At 40.9% G+C, this 17,933-nt stretch overlaps 1 long non-coding RNA gene across 1 annotated transcript in view; it reads right to left on the reverse strand.

The window, feature by feature from the left end:
• Positions 1 to 305: 305 nt before the first annotated feature.
• Positions 306 to 17,933, reverse strand: part of LOC148691705 (uncharacterized) — a 79,205-nt gene continuing 61,577 nt past the window's right edge. Inside the window, exons 4-5 of the long non-coding RNA XR_015954645.1 lie at positions 11,711 to 12,206; positions 306 to 996 (exon numbers count right to left, since the gene is read on the reverse strand). This is a non-coding gene — a long non-coding RNA (uncharacterized LOC148691705). The remainder of the gene's footprint in view (positions 997 to 11,710; positions 12,207 to 17,933) is intronic.

Below are 17,933 nucleotides of genomic sequence, written 5' to 3' on the forward strand. Positions count from 1 at the left end.
AACACTCAAGATAGAAGTCAAGGGTTGTAACGGGGCTTGGGGTAATGGCTCACAAGGAAAGGTAGGGATAAACAAAAGTTCTTTAAGCAATAGTAAGTAAAGTAATGAAATTAAGACTTAGAATTCCCTTAGAATGCAGAAATCAACTTTTAAACAAATAGGGGAGATTCAAACAACTCTTAGGGCCTAATTCATTGTTTTGGGCCCTTACTTCAACAACCAATACTTTTCAACTTTTTTTTTTTTTTTTTTTTTTTTTTTCAACTCTTTTCCATTTTTTTCTTTTCTTTTTCTTTCTTTCTTTTTTTTTTTTTTTTTTATTTTTTTTTTTTTTTTAACCATGCCTATGGCACATAAACTCACATAAATACTCTTTCCCCCACACTTATTTTCTGCAACACATTAATCAAAAGGAATTCATTGCTTACTATGCTTCAAGAACAAGGGTAAGGATGGTCCTATTCTAGGCTAGGTGAAGATAATGTGGGTTAACAAAGAACATGGGCTAACACGGCTCAATGGGGTTAAACTTAAACACAAAATGAGTGAAGGGCACATGGCTGTTTGGCTTTGATGGTGGTCACTACACAACTTCATCTTGAATATGTGTTATGCAAATCAATAACATGCTTTGAATGAAATGGGCATGAGTTCTAGCATGTGGAACTAAGTGATGAAACGCCTTCTAAGTAGTAACCAAGCAAAGAATAATGAGATCATGCAACGACTTTAGAAAACATTAATACACAGATTTTAACTCTCCAAATAACGTTTAAGCTCAAGTCTCACAGGGATGTAGCGTTTGTTTAAGTTCCTTCCTTCAAGCATGTTACAAAAACTAATTTTTTATCATTTGTGATTACATGTGAATTCGTAAACTATAACTACAACCAAGCATAAACCAAAGAGTATATCAAACGTCCATCTATGTTTGTAACTTTCTTTAACCATCATGCAATTAAAAACCAAATCCTCATCATTGTGTTGGAAGGTGACCTACGACACAAACAAACACACAAAAACAACTCTTTTTGGGTTTTTCAAAACAATTTTTCAAATTTTTATGGTATTTTCGGATTTTTAAGTCAACACACACTAAAACACTCTAAAATAGCTTAAAAACACTTAAAAACAGTGGGAAACAAGTTTAGACATGTTAGGTGGTAAAACCCTACGAATTTCATGCAAAAATATCTCAAAACAGAATGTTACCCCCCCCCACACTTAAATCAAACATTGTCCTCAATGTTTTAAGCTTAAAACCACACTAAACACAAGCAAACATAAAAACAGCAATTAAACATACTAAACATGGTAGAATGTATCTAACAAAGAGGAGTTTAGGGATGCAAATCTGGTTATGGAGTGTAAATTCCATCTTCTCCTTGGTGATTGTATTGAGGCTTGGATCTTTGTGATTCCACAGGCTTACTCTTGAACTGCGCTACTCCCATCGTTGATTTTCCTTTGTGCTACTCTTGAACTGGGTAGCAGGCTTCCTTTGGTCTCCCCCGAAGGTCTGAGCTTCCTCCTTTTATCTGTTTCTTTGTTCAATCTCTCCAATTCGTATTGAAGAGGGTTAGAGGATAGCTCAGCAAAGCTAGGTAAGCAACCAGGGAATAGAGTCCAGATAGACTCCAAGTGCCGGCTGATTGCTTCTTTCACTTTGCCATGCAAGTAATATCAAGGACAAAGGAAAAGACAGGGAAAGAGCATGATATGAGATACCTTTGCTTTCGCCCTTGATGATATGAGATACCTTTGCTTTCGAAGAGGCAGCGAATGAATCCACATGTTTCGATCCACCGTTTTCTCTTCCTCATTCGTACTGCAGGCATTTGGTATCTTCTTTGGGGGATACATCCATGTTTGAAAGTGTGTTCTCAAGAGAAGGAGAAATCTGAGCATGTTTGAGAGGGTTGGTTGCAGCTTACATTTTCGGCCGAGAAGGAAAGTTATGCGCTTCTGCTGTATGCCTTGCCATGAATGTTGATGTATATAGGAATGGCAAATGGCAGTGCGGATGCGGCAATGTCTTCCACGCGTCTTCTGAAAAGCCGGGAGCTTTTGATAAAGTGGCACGCGTCTTCTGAAAAGCCGGGAGCTTTTGACAAAGTTGCACTCGCTTTCTGGAAAGCCGGGAGCTTTCGGCTTTGTCACCCACGTTTGTCGGCTAAAGTGTGCAGCTGATTTCTCGCTTTCCACGCGTCTTCTGAAAAGCTGGGAGCTTTGGACAAATTTGCACACGCTTTCTGAAAAGCCTGGATTGCGTCTGAAGAGCTGGTGATCTTTACGCCGGGAAATCCGGTTTTGAAGAGTGGTGTCTCTTCATTTCTGAATCGGTGAACGCATCTCCTTTAATAGAGGTGATCGATCACCTCTATCTGCACACTTTGAAGACTTCCCAAAAATCATCTTCGGCCCGTCGAGATTTTCCTCCATCCAACCCTTTTCTTTTAACTTCTTGAACAATGGCTAGCTCATCCACCCCATCGAACATTTGCTTAGATTTGAGTCTAAGCAGTGACTCGGTCGCGCCTCGTCAGGGTAAGGTATGGTGCCCGTCTTTCTTATCTTCCCATGGCCCTCTTACAGATGAGGACTCTGTGATGACGGATCCCACAACGGCTACGATAGTGGCTCGGAACCTCCTCACTCCCAAAGATAGTCAGCTGCTTTCTGGACGGTCCGATGAGTTGGCCGTTCAAGAGTCCTTGGCTCTTAGCGTTCAGTGCGCTGGCTCTGTGTCCAACATGGGCCAACGCCTTCTTGCTCGCTCCCGTCAGGTTGAATCCATCATGGCGGAGGTGGAGAGTCTTAAGCAGGAGATCAAACAGCTTAAGTACGAGAACCGAAGTTTGCACGTGCTTGCCAACAATTATTCGACAGGCATGAAGAGGAAGCTTGAAGAGCTTGATGACCGTCAACGGTTTGCAGCTTTCTTCCAGAGGCACCTCTTTCCTGGGTCATCCAGCGTTCCACCAAGGTTTGGGGCCTTGAATGATCTATCTTCGGTGCCTCCCGCTCTGATGCCTTCCGCTCCGATGCCTCTTGCTCCGATGCCTCCTGTTCCAAGAGTGTTGCCACGTAGTGGGGCCTCAAGTACACAACCTTTGTGAAGGCTCCATCTTTCTGCCATGTTTTTTTTTTTTTTTTTTTTTTTTTTTTTTTTTATAATCACTCGGAAATCAATAAACAAGCTTTATTCACTGTATTGGGTTGCCTCCCAAGTAGCGCTTTCTTTTACGTCTTGCAGCCGGACGAAGAACCCAATCACTCCAAATTGGAGCCCACAGCACCCAAGGTAGTGTCATCCACGGTGTGCTCCACAAAGTTCTCATAATAGGCCTTCAAACGATGCCCGTTCACCTTAAATTCATGTCCCGTTTTCAGGCTCTGGATTTGGACTGCACCATGAACAAAAACATTAGTAATAACAAACGGTCCAATCCACTTGGAACGTAACTTACCGGGAAACAAACGTAAACGGGAATTGAACAATAGCACTTTCTGCCCAATGGAGAAGGATTTCCCACGGATCATGTTGTCATGGAAAGCTTTGGTCTTTTGCTTGTAAATGCTTGCATTCTCGTACGCCTCGTGCCGTATTTCATCAAGCTCATTCAATTGGAATTTCCTATAGCTTCCCGCTTCATCTAAGTGCATGTTGAACTTCTTGACGGCCCAAAGAGCTTTATGCTCCAACTCCACGGGAAGATGGCACGCCTTGCCATAGACAAGTCGAAAAGGGGACATCCCAATGGGGGTTTTGTATGCCGTACGATACGCCCAAAGTGCATCATCTAACCGTAAACTCCAATCCTTTCTTGTTGGCCCAACGGTCTTTTCTAGGATTTGCTTGATCTCTCGGTTGGAAACCTCGGCTTGGCCATTTGTTTGAGGATGGTAAGGTGTAGAAACCCTATGGTTGACACTGTATTTCCTCAATAATGCCTCAATGGTCCGGTTGCAAAAATGAGACCGTCCATCACTTATGATTACTCTCGGCATTCCAAACCTAGCAAAAATGTTAGTTTTCACGAAATCTGCAACCACCTTAGAATCGTTAGTACGGGTGGCTTTTGCTTCCACCCATTTAGAAACATAATCAACGGCTAGCAAGATATAAGTGAAACCATAAGATGATGGAAAGGGACCCATAAAGTCAATACCCCAAACATCAAAAATTTCAACATTTAGGATAGAAACCTGCGGCATTTGGTCTCTTGCACTAATACCACCCATTCTTTGGCATTTATCACATGTTAGGCAAAACGTTCTAGCATCCTTAAAAATACTAGGCCAATAAAATCCACATTGTAACACTTTGAGGGCCGTGCGTTGTGTGCCAAAGTGCCCTCCACATGCATATGTATGACAAAAACTCAAAATTGAATGACATTCAGAATCATGCACACAACGACGTATAATCTGATCGGGACAAAATTTCCATAAGTACGGATCATCCCATACATAAAACCGTGCATCATGCCTAAGTTTGTCACGTTGGTGCCTATTGAGCTCATTTGGAAATTGTTTAGCCACCAAGTAATTCACTAAATCTGCATACCATGGTTCACTTACCTCAATGGATAGCAGCTGCTCATCGGGAAAAGTTTCAGGGATAGGTACGGCATGTTCATGCTCCTCGTGGATCATTCGGCTTAAATGGTCAGCCACTACATTCTCGCTTCCTTTCTTATCCCTGATTTCAATATCAAATTCTTGAAGAAGAAGAATCCAACGGATAAGCCTCGGCTTTGCTTCCTTTTTCGTGAGCAAGTACCTCAAAGCTGCATGATCAGAATAAACGATTACTTTAGTACCAATTAAATATGAACGGAATTTATCTAAAGCAAAAACCACAGCTAGAAGTTCTTTTTCAGTCGTGGAGTAGTTCAATTGGGCATCATTGAGAGTCCGAGAGGCATAATATATGACATGCGGTCGCTTGTCTCTTCTTTGTCCTAGAACAGCTCCTAATGCATAGTCGGATGCATCGCACATGAGCTCGAACGGAAGGCTCCAATCTGGAGGTACAATAATGGGGGCCGAGACTAGCTTCTCCTTGAGTTGGTTAAATGCCGAATTACACTCTTCATCAAACTTGAATGGCACATCTTTTTGAAGCAATCGGCAAAGAGGGTTGGACATCTTGGAGAAGTCCTTGATAAAACGCCTATAGAACCCTGCATGGCCAAGAAATGAACGTACCTCTCTAACCGAAGTAGGAGAGGGTAAGTGACGTACAAGGTCTATTTTCGATTTATCTACTTCAATTCCTTTTTCTGAAACAATATGTCCTAAAACTATACCCTGTTTCACCATAAAGTGACATTTCTCCCAATTCAAGACAAGGTTAGTTTCAACACATCGTTTCAAAATTAAGGTCAGATTATCCAAGCATTTATCAAATGAATTCCCAAACACACTGAAATCATCCATGAAAACCTCAATGATCTTTTCAACAAAATCGGAAAATATACTTACCATACACCTTTGGAAAGTGGCCGGTGCGTTGCATAAGCCAAATGGCATGCGACGATAAGCGAATGTTCCAAAGGGACATGTGAATGTGGTCTTCTCTTGATCATCCGGGGCTATCACAATTTGGTTATATCCAGAGTATCCATCAAGAAAACAGTAAAAAGCATGACCGGCTAACCTTTCGAGCATCTGGTCGATAAATGGCAAAGGAAAGTGATCTTTCCTAGTCATGGCATTTAGCTTCCGGTAATCGATACATACTCGCCATCCAGTCTGAATGCGTGTAGGCACGAGCTCATTCTCATCATTCTTGATAACAGTTACTCCGGACTTCTTGGGAACGACTTGAACTGGAGAGACCCAACGGCTATCGGAGATAGGGTAGATCACTCCGCAATCCAAAAGCTTGGTTATTTCCTTCTTCACCACTTCCATCATTGGAGGGTTGAGACGGCGTTGAGCCTCTCGGGATGGCTTAGTCCCCTCCTCAAGAAGTATACGGTGCATGCATGTGGTAGGGCTTATTCCTTTAATGTCGGCCAAAGTCCACCCTATGGCCGTTTTGTGTTCTCGCAGCACCCTCACAAGCTTCTCCTCCTCCATTGCCGTGAGACTTGATGAAATGATGACGGGCAATGTTTCGCCTTCTCCCAAAAACACATACTTCAAATGGTCCGGCAACGGCTTAAGTTCAAGTGATGGTGCCTGAACAACAGAAGGTAGCATTTTAGTGGAAACTGAATTTGAAAGTGAGAGTGGAACCTTACCATATTGTTGTGGCAATGACTCAAGGGCTGCCACAACCTCAATTATTTCTTCACTAGAACCCATGGCAAAGAATTCCTCCTCCTTGCCGTGACCTTGCATTAGCCCAAATCCGTCATTTTTGCACTCTATGGCCTTAGTGATGGTTGTTTCCAGGGCGTCCTCGTTCAATTCTTCAAGGTATACCTGCGCCAAAGAATCGATAACATCAATGGAAAAACAAGAATGGTCATCATCGAGATATCTCATAGTTTCAGAAATATTAAAATCAATCACTTCCCCATCGAATTCCATTGTCAAGGTGCCTTTGTATACATCAATCTTCGTTCGGGCCGTCTTCATGAATGGCCTACCAAGGAGAATCGGCAAAGATGTAGAATGGGCTGAATCCTCCATGTCTAGGACGTAGAAATCAGCCGGAAAAATTAAATGGTTCACCTGCACAAGCACATCTTCCAAAACTCCTTTTGGATACACGTTAGAACGATCGGCCAGTTGTATAATTACACCATCTTGTTTTAATTCACCCAAATTCATAGATGCATAAATAGAATAAGGCATGACATTTATGGATGCACCTAAATCAAGCATGGCATGTTCAAAACGATTATGTCCAATCACACAAGGAATCGTGAAACTACCGGGGTCTTTGCACTTGGTAGGCAGTTTACGTTGCAAAACAGCGGACACATTCTCGCTTACCTTCACTACCTCTTTGTTTGCCCTTCTTCTCTTTGTATTGCATAGGTCCTTGAGGAATTTAGCATACTTTGGAACCTGTTTGATTGCATCGAGAAGCGGTATGTTCACTTGCACCTTCCGGAACGTTTCAAGAATGTCTTTCTCGCTTTCTTCCTTTTTTTCTTGCATGAACCTGCGAGGAAAAGGTACATTGGGCAGATTAGGACGTGAAGTACATGAATTTGAACTTAAATTACCTGATTTGGCCGAGTTAGGGTGATTGGGGGCCTGCGGCATTGGGTTTTTCACTCTTTCCGTGGGTGAGCTAGACACTTCCTCAGGTTGTGTCGTCTCTTCATCTACTTTCTGGGCAGATTTGGGATTGTTTGGCTCGGTCCCAACTTCTTTTCCACCCCTTAGGGTGATGGCCTTGGCGGATTCGAATCCTCCCTTTGGATTGACTGTGGTTGAGCTAGGAAGCTTTCCTTGCTCTCTAATCTGTCCAAGGAACTCAGAAATCTGCCCTATTTGTTTCTTCATATCCATCATCTCCTTCTCGTTATTTTCTATCCGGTTGTTTTGATTTTGCAACCCCTGCGAAATAGAGGTTAGTAATTGCATAGCTTGATTACTTTCCAAGGACGTACCTGAATGAGATGATGCCGAAGGTTGTTGGGATTGTTGGGGTGCATACGGCTTGGAATAAAAACCAGGGGGGTTTGGCCTAAATCCTCCTTGTTGGGCAGCTTGTTGTGGCTCCCTCCATTTGAAGTTTGGATGGTCCCTCCATCCGGCATTGTAAGTGTTCGAGTATGGGTTGTTTTGATTTTGTCCTTGGAAACCAATTGCATTGGCAGATTCCCACCCACCATTCTCGATTAGTTGAGGGCACTTGTCGGATGGATGCCCTTGAATTGAGCACACGCCACAAACTTGGTGTTCTTGTGCTTTTGGACCAATCACAACCTGAGAAACAAGAGAAGTAAGATTAGCAAGTTGTGATTGAATTTCAGAAATAGCACTCACCTCATTTACACTTTGTTGCCGTGGGGCTTCCCTTTGGCCCACTCCTTCATATTGTTGAGCGTTGAGCGCTCGGTTGGCTATGAGAATCTTGGCATCCCTTGGTGTTTTGTCCACCAATGCTCCTCCCGCTGAGGCATCAAGCATTTGACGTTCGATAGGAAGGAGGCCCTCATAGAAATATTGAAGGAGAAGTTCCTCCTTCATTTGATGTTGAGGACATGAAGCTACAAGGCCCTTGAAGCGCTCATAATAAGCCGGGAATGTCTCACCATGATTCTGTTGAATACCACTAATTTTCTTCCGTAGGAGAATCACTCTCGAAGTAGGGAAAAATTTCTCCAAGAAAGCACGCTTCATACTCTCCCACGAAGTCACAGTTCCCGGGGCTAGTTCGTAGAGCCAATCTTTGGCCTTGTCCATAAGTGAAAATGGAAAGGCCTTCATCTTCAATATACTCCCATCCACAGTGACGGGGGTCATGCTCGAACAAACCACCTCGAACTCCTTCAAGTGTTTGTTGGGGTCTTCCATAGACAAGCCATGGAACTTCGGAATATGGTGTAACAAACTGGATTTGAGTTCAAACACCTCAGTCATCCCCTCTGCAGCCATGGGGTATTGGATACAAAGAGGCAATGCATTATCCAAACCCGAGGCCGAAAGCTCCTTGATGGTTCTATTATCTGCTGCCATGGCTTGTTCTTCTTCAAAAATCTGATCCGTGGGCTTTTCTTCTATACCTACTTCGTCCTCTTCAAGCCCAGGTTGTGGTGGAGGTTGTGGTGGCTCTTGTTGACTCCTCGTTCTCCTCAAAGTGCGTTCAAAATCACCGTCAAAGTCGGAGATGTTCTCTATAATAGGCCGAGAGCTACGAGTCATACACAGTACCTGAAAAACAAGAAAACAAACAAACTAAGAATCTGAAATAAGAATGCACGAAAAACAAAAAAATTAAAAAAATTAAAAATAAAGACAAAGGATTAGCAAAGTTGCTAATCCCCGGCAACGGCGCCAAAATTTGATGCGAGATTTACTTGACACTCAAATTAAACCCTCGTTTGACAATTGTAGTAGAATGGATAAGTGAGGGATCGTTCTAGACCGGGGATTAGGAGGGCTTGCTAAAACCTTCTAAATTGACTTAAAAACGTAAAAACAATATAAAACACTAAACTAGACTCAAAGAATGCAAAACTAAAATTTAAAACATTAAGACAAACCAAAAGACTCAAAACTAATTTTGGACGAATTTAAGATTATGGCTTGATTCAAAATACTTTAAAACATAAACTAAACAGATTCTAAGCACTAAAGAACAAGAAAGTAAAGGGGGGGGGGAAAGTTTTGATTTGACGAAAATTGAAATAACAAAACAAGTTAATAAACTAAGCGGAATGTAAATATGAATTTGTGATGGAATGAATGGAATGAAGGCTAGCTAAGGGGTTCTTCTTCACACATGTTATACTTGCATACAAGATTGATTCTCAGTTGGTCTTTCGATAAATTATGAAACTCAACACTCCGGGTTAATTAGGTCCGCTTAAATTAACCGTCAAGTTTTCTTTAAGTTAATGAATTGGATGGGTTTGCGCAACGCAATTCACAACATTCTCCAAAAGTCCTTTACGTGAACAGCACAATAAAGATACAATCAAAGATCATTAAGCATTATGAAAACTATAAGTGTTGACGAGGCATTCGTTACTATGATGAGCATGAAACTCGTGCCAAGAATTCATTTAACGCGATTGTTTATAAGCAACCTCCACTACTTGTGAATATAAGTTCACAACGATTAGGTGAAATTCACTTATATTCTAGCGTCATATTTATGCATGAAAATTAAGCGCGCATTCTTAATAAACATTCATAAATAAGTTATCAATCAAACGGTTAAACAAATTGAATCCAAAACTTATGAAATTCCAACGAAAGTTAATCAATTCATATTGCAAATATAAACATAGTTTCGAATCACCCCCTAGCTAAAGGGGGTTTAGTTCCTCATAACTTTGAAATCAAAGAAACACCTAAACATTCCAACAACTCAAAACTTGAATTGTATGAACGTTTAAGCACTCTTTTCTTCCATTTCTCATACGTACAAAACAAAGAGAATTAAAATGAAACTTTGAAATCAAAGAAACACCTAAACATTCCAACAACTCAAAACTTGAATTGTATGAACGTTTAGGCACTCTTCTCTTCCTCGTTGTTGTAGCACAAGGTTTAAGGATAGGTTGGTTGGGGGGATGGAAGTGTGGAATGGAGTGGAAATGGAGGAAATGGAGGAAATGTAGAAGGGGAACTCACGGCAACAACAAGGTTGCTGTTTTTGTGTTTGTGTTGTGTATGAAAAATATGAGATGCCTTGGTGAATGGAATGCAAGGGTATTTATAGGAGGAGTGGAGGTGTGAATGGATGTTTGTTTAAGGTGTTTGTGGTGGAAGGGAAAAGGTGCGGCTGGTGGGAATTAGGGTGCATCAAATGCACGGTTTATGGGAAGGAATAATGGGATAATGGGCTGCGGCTTTTAGAGAATTAGGTTGTAAATGTGGCTGAATGTGTATGGAATGAATGAATGGGAGATGCGGCTTAGGATTAGAATATGGAGGAATTAGGGTGTATGATTATGGAATGGTGTGGACGGATTGATTGGAAGGAATGGGAAAAGTGATGAATAAAATATGGAATCAATGGGATATGGTACGGATTATGGAGGGATTTGAGGGAATAAAATAAAGTGGCTCAATGAATTGGTGGGATTAATTAGGTTATGGTGGCTGATTCAAAATTTCATGCAATCATAGTAACGAATGCCTCGTCAACACTTATAATTTTCATAGAGCGTAATGATTCTTGCTTGTATCTCTATTATGCAATCATGTAGGGGACTTGTGGGGAATGTTTTGGGTTGTCGTATGCAATCATCCAATTCAATAACGTTAGGAAGATTTGAAGGTTAATTTAAGCGGACCTAATTAACCCGGGGTGATGAGTTTCATAATTTATTGAAATGCAATTGGAAATCTTTTTATTATGCAAGTGTAACATGTATGGAGATGAACCCCTTAGCTAGCAATAGCATCCATTCATTCCATTTCATCAAATTCGTTTTACAATTCTGCCTAGTTTATTAATTTGTTTTGTTATTTCAATTATCGTCAAATCAAAACCCCCCTTTACTTTCTTGTTCTTTAGTGCTTAGAATCAGTTTAGTTTATGTTTTAAAATGTTTTGAATCAAGCCATAATCTTAAATTCGGCCAAAATTAGGTTTAAGGTCAGAAACTGCCTAGTTAGTGTTTTTAGGCAGTTTTGAGTCTTTTGAACTTGTTTTGAGTCCTTTGAGTCTTTGTGAACGTTTTTAACCTTGTTTTTATGTTTTTGAGTCTTAGTTTGTGTTTATAAGTGTTTTGATTCAATTTGTTGCACAAATTCGTCCAAATTCACCAAAGTGCTCAAAACTGCCCAGAAAGTGTTTTTAAGGCAGTTTTGAGTGTTTTGGGTGATGTTTGAGTCTTTTGGTTTGTTTTAGTGTTTTAAGCATTTAGTTTCGCATTCTTTGAGTCTAGTATAGTGTTTTATATTGTGTTTTTACGTTTTTGAGTGAAATCCAAGTGATTAACAATCCCTCCTAATCCCCGGTCCTGAACGATCCCTACTTGCATCCTTACTACAATTTGACAACAAGAGGGTTTAATTTGTGTGCGTATAATTCTCGCATCACCATCATGCAATTAAAAACCAAATCCTCATCATTGTGTTGGAAGGTAACCTACGACACAAACAAACACACAAAAACAACTCTTTTTGGGTTTTTCAAAACAATTTTTCAAATTTTTATGGGATTTTCGGATTTTTAAGTCAACACACACTAAAACACTCTAAAATAGCTTAAAAACACTTAAAAACAGCAAGGAACAACATTGGAAGTTATGGGTGATAAAATCCCACGAATTTGCATCAACAACATTAGTTACCCCCCCCCCCCCCCCATACTTAAATCAAACATTGTCCTCAATGTTTCAAGCCTAAAATCACACCAAACACAAGTAAACACACAATCAGCAACTAAACACACTAAACATGGCAGAATGTAAATAACAAAGAGAAGAGGTTAGGGACGCAAATCTGGTTATGGAGTGTAAATGCCATCCTCTCCTTGGTGATTGCATGGGTTGCCTCCCACGAAGCGCTTGCTTTAACGTCTTGCAGCCGGACGATGGTATGCTCATTCCTAACTTAGGGCCCATGATAGGAGCATATTCATGCGACTTAAGTAGCTTGTTCTCGTGCATTTATGTTGTGTTTCCTTAGTTATTTTAGTGTTTAAAGTCACTTTTGTGTATTTTCAGATTATAAGGCCAAAGTGTGCAAGAAGATGCAAATTGGAGTCTTTTGGAGCAAAAGAGGAATGAATGAGTTGAAGACTTGAAGAAACGATGAATTCCTACTCAAACGAGGATTCCTACTCAAACAAGGTTTCCTACTTGAAGTAGGAAAGTTAACCCTAGGTTTCCCGTTTTGGTAACCTTTCCTAATCTTAAACGTCCGTATTTTCTAGCCACTTTGAAGGCCTCATAGGCACTTTAGGACACAAAACAAAGGCCCTAGCCCCCTTAAACCCCCTTGCCGTGCCCTAACCCTTCTTCCCTTCCCTTGCCGTGCAAGGGGGGTGCAATTTTGTCCTAGGTTTGCACTTAAAACACATGCTCCTAACCCTAGCCGCACCTTGCAGCCAATCCCTCCTTAATTTCTGATTTTATTTCCTAATTCTAGAAGCCTTTGAATTTATTTTAGTTAATAAAAATAAGCTAGGGTTTTAATTTCTGAAACCATACATATTTTAAACCCTAGCCGCACCCTATACTCTCTATTATTCATTCTTTTCATCTTGCAGCCACCCTTCCATACTCTCCCTTGAATCCGTAGCCTCCCATTGATCCATGATCCGTAGCAGCCGCAAATCCATCCCTTTTCTGTGATCATTCTTGAATAACCCTAATTCCCCCTAAGCCGCACCTATTATTTCACCCTAGAGCCTCTTCATTCATCCTTTCTATCATCATTCAGCCACCATAAACCTAATTCCCCCTAAGCCGCAGCCATCATTCACCTTAGTCTTCTCTGCCGCAGCTTTCCCCCTCCATTCCAGCCATTATCCAACCTTGCCGCAACCCTTTACCACCCTAAACCCATCTATAACCCAGAAAATCATAAAAAACACCCCAAACCCTCTCTGCCGCAGCAAGGAGAAGAAGAAAGAGGATCTTAAACGCGCAGAAATTCAAGTGGATTCGTTGGGCGTTCTAGGTGTAATCAATCTTTGGTTCTTTATGTTTAAATTCAATTTTATTTCTCTTTCTGTGAACATGAGAGGCTAAATCCCTAGTTAGCTAGGGGGTGATTCGAAACCATGTTTATGCTTGCAATATAAATTGATTGCCTTTGGTTGGAATTTCATGAGTTGTGGATTCAATTCATTTAACTGCTTGATTGATAACTTATTTGGGTATGTTTATTGAGAGTGCACGCTTAGTTTTCATGCATGAATATGACGCTAGAATATAAGTGAGTTTCACCTAATAGTTACAACCTTATATTCACAAGTAGTGGAGGTTGCTTATAAACAATCGCGTTAAATGAATTCTTGGCACTAGTTTCATGCTCATCATAGTAACGAATGCCTCGTCAACACTTATAGTTTTCATGTTGCTTAATGATCTTTGATTGTATCTTTATTGTGCTTTTCACGTAAAGGACTTTTGGAGAATGTTTTGAATTGTGTATGCGCTGTCCCATCCAATTCATTTACTTAAGGAGAACTTGAAGGTTAATTTAAGCGGACCTTATTAACCCGGGGTGTTGAGTTTCATAATTCATCGAAAGACCAACTGAAAATCAAATTGTATGCAAGTGTGACATGTGTGGAGAAGAACCTTCTAGCTAGCATTCCATCCATATTTTCATCAAATTCATCTTTACAATCTGTTTTAATTACAATATGTGCATTTTATTTAATTTCGTCAAAAACTAAATTCCCCTTTACTTTAGTGTCCAATTTAGTTAGAAAGTGTCTTAGTTTGTGTTTCTAAGTGTTTTGATTCAAGTTATTACCCAAATTCGTCCAAATTAGTGAAAGTGCTCAAAACTGCCCAGAAAGTGTTTTTAAGGCAGTTTTGAGTGTTTTGGTGCTGTTTTGAGTCTTTTGGGTTGTTTTAGTGTTTTTATTGTTTAGTTTTGCATTCTTTGAGTCTAGTTTAGTGTTTTAACCTTTGTTTTACGTTTTTGAGTCAGTTTCCAAGTGATTTAGCAATCCATCCTAATCCCCGGTTTAGAACGATCCCTACTTATTCATATACTACAATTGTCAAAAGAGGGTTTTAATTTGTGTGCTTATATAACTCGCATCAAATTTTTGGTGCCGTTGCCAGGGATTAGCAACTTTGCTAATCCCTTGGATTGTTTACTTTCTGTTTATTTAGTTATTTTGTTAAAGATTCTGACCTTGTGTTGTTTTTCTTGTTTTAGGTACTAGTGTATGACTCGGAGTTCTCAACCGATTCGTGAGCATATCTTGGACTTTGACAGCAATTTTGAGAGGACTTTGAGACGGAAGAGGAAGCAACACGAATCAAATCCACCAAGCCCGGAACCTGACCTTGAAGAACAAGTCCTAGAAGAGGAAGAGGAGGCCACGGCAAGGATTTTTGAAGAACCACAAGGCATGGCCGTGGACACCCGGACACTCAAGGAGCTTTCTGCTTCGGGATTGGATAATGCCGCACCTTTGTGTATCCAATATCCCCCACCTGCTGAAGGGAAGACCGAGGAGTTCGAGTTGAAGTCAAGCTTGCTCCACCACATTCCAAAATACCATGGGTTGGCCATGGAGGATCCGAACAAGCATCTGAAGGAATTTGACGTGGTGTGTTCAAGCATGACTCTCGTCAACGTCGATGGAAGTATTTTGAAGATGAAGGCTTTTCCATTCTCTTTAATGGACAAAGCCAAAGATTGGTTGTACGAATTAGCTCCCGGAACCGTCACATCATGGGAGAGCATGAAAAGGGCATTTCTGGAGAAGTTTTTCCCAACTTCTCGAATCATCCTTTTGCGTAAAAGGATAAGTTGAATTCAGCAAGATGAAGGTGAGTCTTTTCCTACGTATTATGAACGTTTTAAATCCCTTGTTGCTTCTTGTCCACATCATCAGATGAAGGAGGAGTTACTTCTGCAATACTTCTACGAGGGGCTCCTACCAATTGAACGTCAAATGCTCGATGCCTCGGCGGGTGGAGCATTGGTGGAAAAGACACCCATGGCTGCCAAGGTCTTGATCGCTAACCGAGCGTTGAACGCTCAACAATACGAAGGAGTAGGCCAAAGAGGACCCCCACGGCAGCAAGTTCATGGGGTAAGTTCCACACCCGACATTCATTCACAATTAGCTAATCTTACTTCCATTGTGTCTCAGATGGCCGAAAGGAATGAGGATGCAAGGACCAATTGTGTGCGGAGTGTGTTCTATCCAAGGACATGCTTCTGAGAAGTGCCCACAACTCATTGAAAATGGTGGATGGGAAAGCGCAAATGCAATTGGATTTCAAGGCCAAAACCAACCAAGGAACGACCCATATTCTAACACGTATAATCCAGGTTGGAGAGACCACCCAAACTTTAAGTGGAGGGAGCCCCAACAACCACCACAACAAGGAGGCTTCAGACAACAACCCTCGGGTTTCTTCACTAAGCCATACACACCCACACATGCTCCACAACAATCTACCCCAAATGCATCAGGTACATCCCTAGACAATGATACACTTCTTAAGTTACTAACTAATTTGTCTCAGGGGCAAGAGAATCAAGCCAAAGCAATGCAAAATCAAGAAAAAAGGGTGGATCAATTGGAGAAACAAATTGGGCAGATTGCAGAGTTTGTAGGGCAATTCCGAGACCAAGGCAAGCTCCCCAGCTCAACCATTCCAAACCCAAAGGGAGGGTTCGAAACGGCCAATGCAATCATCTTGAGAAGTGGAAAAGAAGTTGGGGCAGGTCCTAAACCATCCAAAACAGGTCCTAATGACGAAGGGAAGCTGCAACATAAAGAGGAGGATGCACGCAAGCCCACGGCAAGGGTACAAACACCCTTGCCGCAACTACCTAGGCACCCTAATGCATCCAACTCATCCCATTCGGCCACCAAAGGTAAGTTGGGTTCAAAATTGATTAATTCTAACCCCGTTCCACCCAATGTTCCTTTTCCTCAGAGATTTTTGCAAACAAAGAAGGAGGAGCAGGAGAAAGACATTCTTGAGACGTTTAGGAAGGTCCAAGTAAACATTCCTTTACTTGATGCCATTAAGCAAGTGCCCAGGTATGCAAAGTTTTTAAAAGAGTTATGCACAACTAGGAAAAGAATTTCAAACAAAGAAGTTGTGAAAGTAAGTGAAAATGTATCCGCGGTTTTGCAACGAAAGTTATCTCCAAAATGTAAGGATCCAGGGAGCTTTACTATCCCATGCATAATTGGAAACACTAGATTTGAACAATGCATGTTAGATTTAGGTGCTTCTATTAATGCCATGCCATATTCCATTTATGCATCTATGAACCTTGGTGAGTTAAAACAAGATGGCATTATAATTCAATTGGCCGATCGTTCTAATGTTTATCCCAAGGGAGTCCTTGAGGATGTTTTAGTGCAGGTCAATCATCTCATCTTTCCTGCAGATTTTTATGTCTTAGAAATGGAGGATTCGAGCCATGCTCCATCATTGCCACTCTTGCTAGGCCGTCCGTTCATGAAAACAGCCCAAACAAAGATTGATGTGGCCAAGGGAGCACTAACAATGGAGTTTGGTGGTGATATAATTAAATTCAATGTTTATGACTCTATTAAGAATCCTAACGATAGTCATTCTTGTTTTGTCATAGATGTGCATAAGGACATAGGGCCGAAAGGATCCACACTTATCACGAAGGATGTATCAAGCACCACCATTGGAGAAGAACTTGGAGTGATTGCCCTACAACCACCCAATATGGCCGAAAGTAGCCATGGTGACATTGTTGATAGGGCTGCCGATTTTGAGCCTTCGCTACAATATGTTTGTAAGTCGCCAAGCCCAATTTCAATTCCCATTTCAAATAATAAGTTGTTACCTTCTGTGGTGCAGGTGACCAACCGATTTAAAGGTGGTGGGAGCATTTACATGGACTTCCGGAACCAAAACACCACCATGAGGGAGGATCACTATCCCCTCCCATTCATTGAGCCATATTATGAAAGTGTGGAAGGGCAGGTTGTGGAGGACATCCACCTCCATGCCGTGGGCTCCAATGGGGAATGAGCATTGATGCGAAAATTACTTAACACACAAATTAAAACCCTCTTGTGACAATTGTAGTATATGTATAAGTAGGGATCGTTCTAAACCGGGGATTAGGAGGGATTACTAAATCACTTGGAAACTGACTTAAAAACGTAAAACAAAGGTTAAAACACTAAACTAGACTCAAAGAATGCAAAACTAAACACTTAAAACACTAAAACAAATCAAAAGACTCAAAACAGCACCAAAACACTCAAAACTGCCTTAAAAACACAATCTGGGCAGTTTTGAGCACTTTGACTACTTTGGACGAATTTGGGTAATAAATTGAATCAAAATACTTAGAAACACAAACTAAGACACTTTCTAACTAAATTGGACACTAAAGTAAAGGGGGATTGAGTTTTTGACGAAATTAAATAAAATGCACAAAATGTAATTCAAACAGATTTTAAATATGAATTTGATGAAAATATGGATGAATGATAGCTAGAAGTTTCTTCTCCACACATGTCACACTTGCATATAAAATGATTTTCAATTGGTCTTTCGATAAATTATGAAACTCAACACCCCGGGTTAATTAGGTCCGCTTAAATTAACCTTCAAGTTCTCCTTAAGTTAATAAAT

The sequence above is a fragment of the Pyrus communis genome, chromosome 13, assembly GCF_041283825.1.
Source record: "Pyrus communis isolate YQ-2024b chromosome 13, ASM4128382v1, whole genome shotgun sequence".
Lineage (NCBI taxonomy): Eukaryota > Viridiplantae > Streptophyta > Magnoliopsida > Rosales > Rosaceae > Pyrus > Pyrus communis.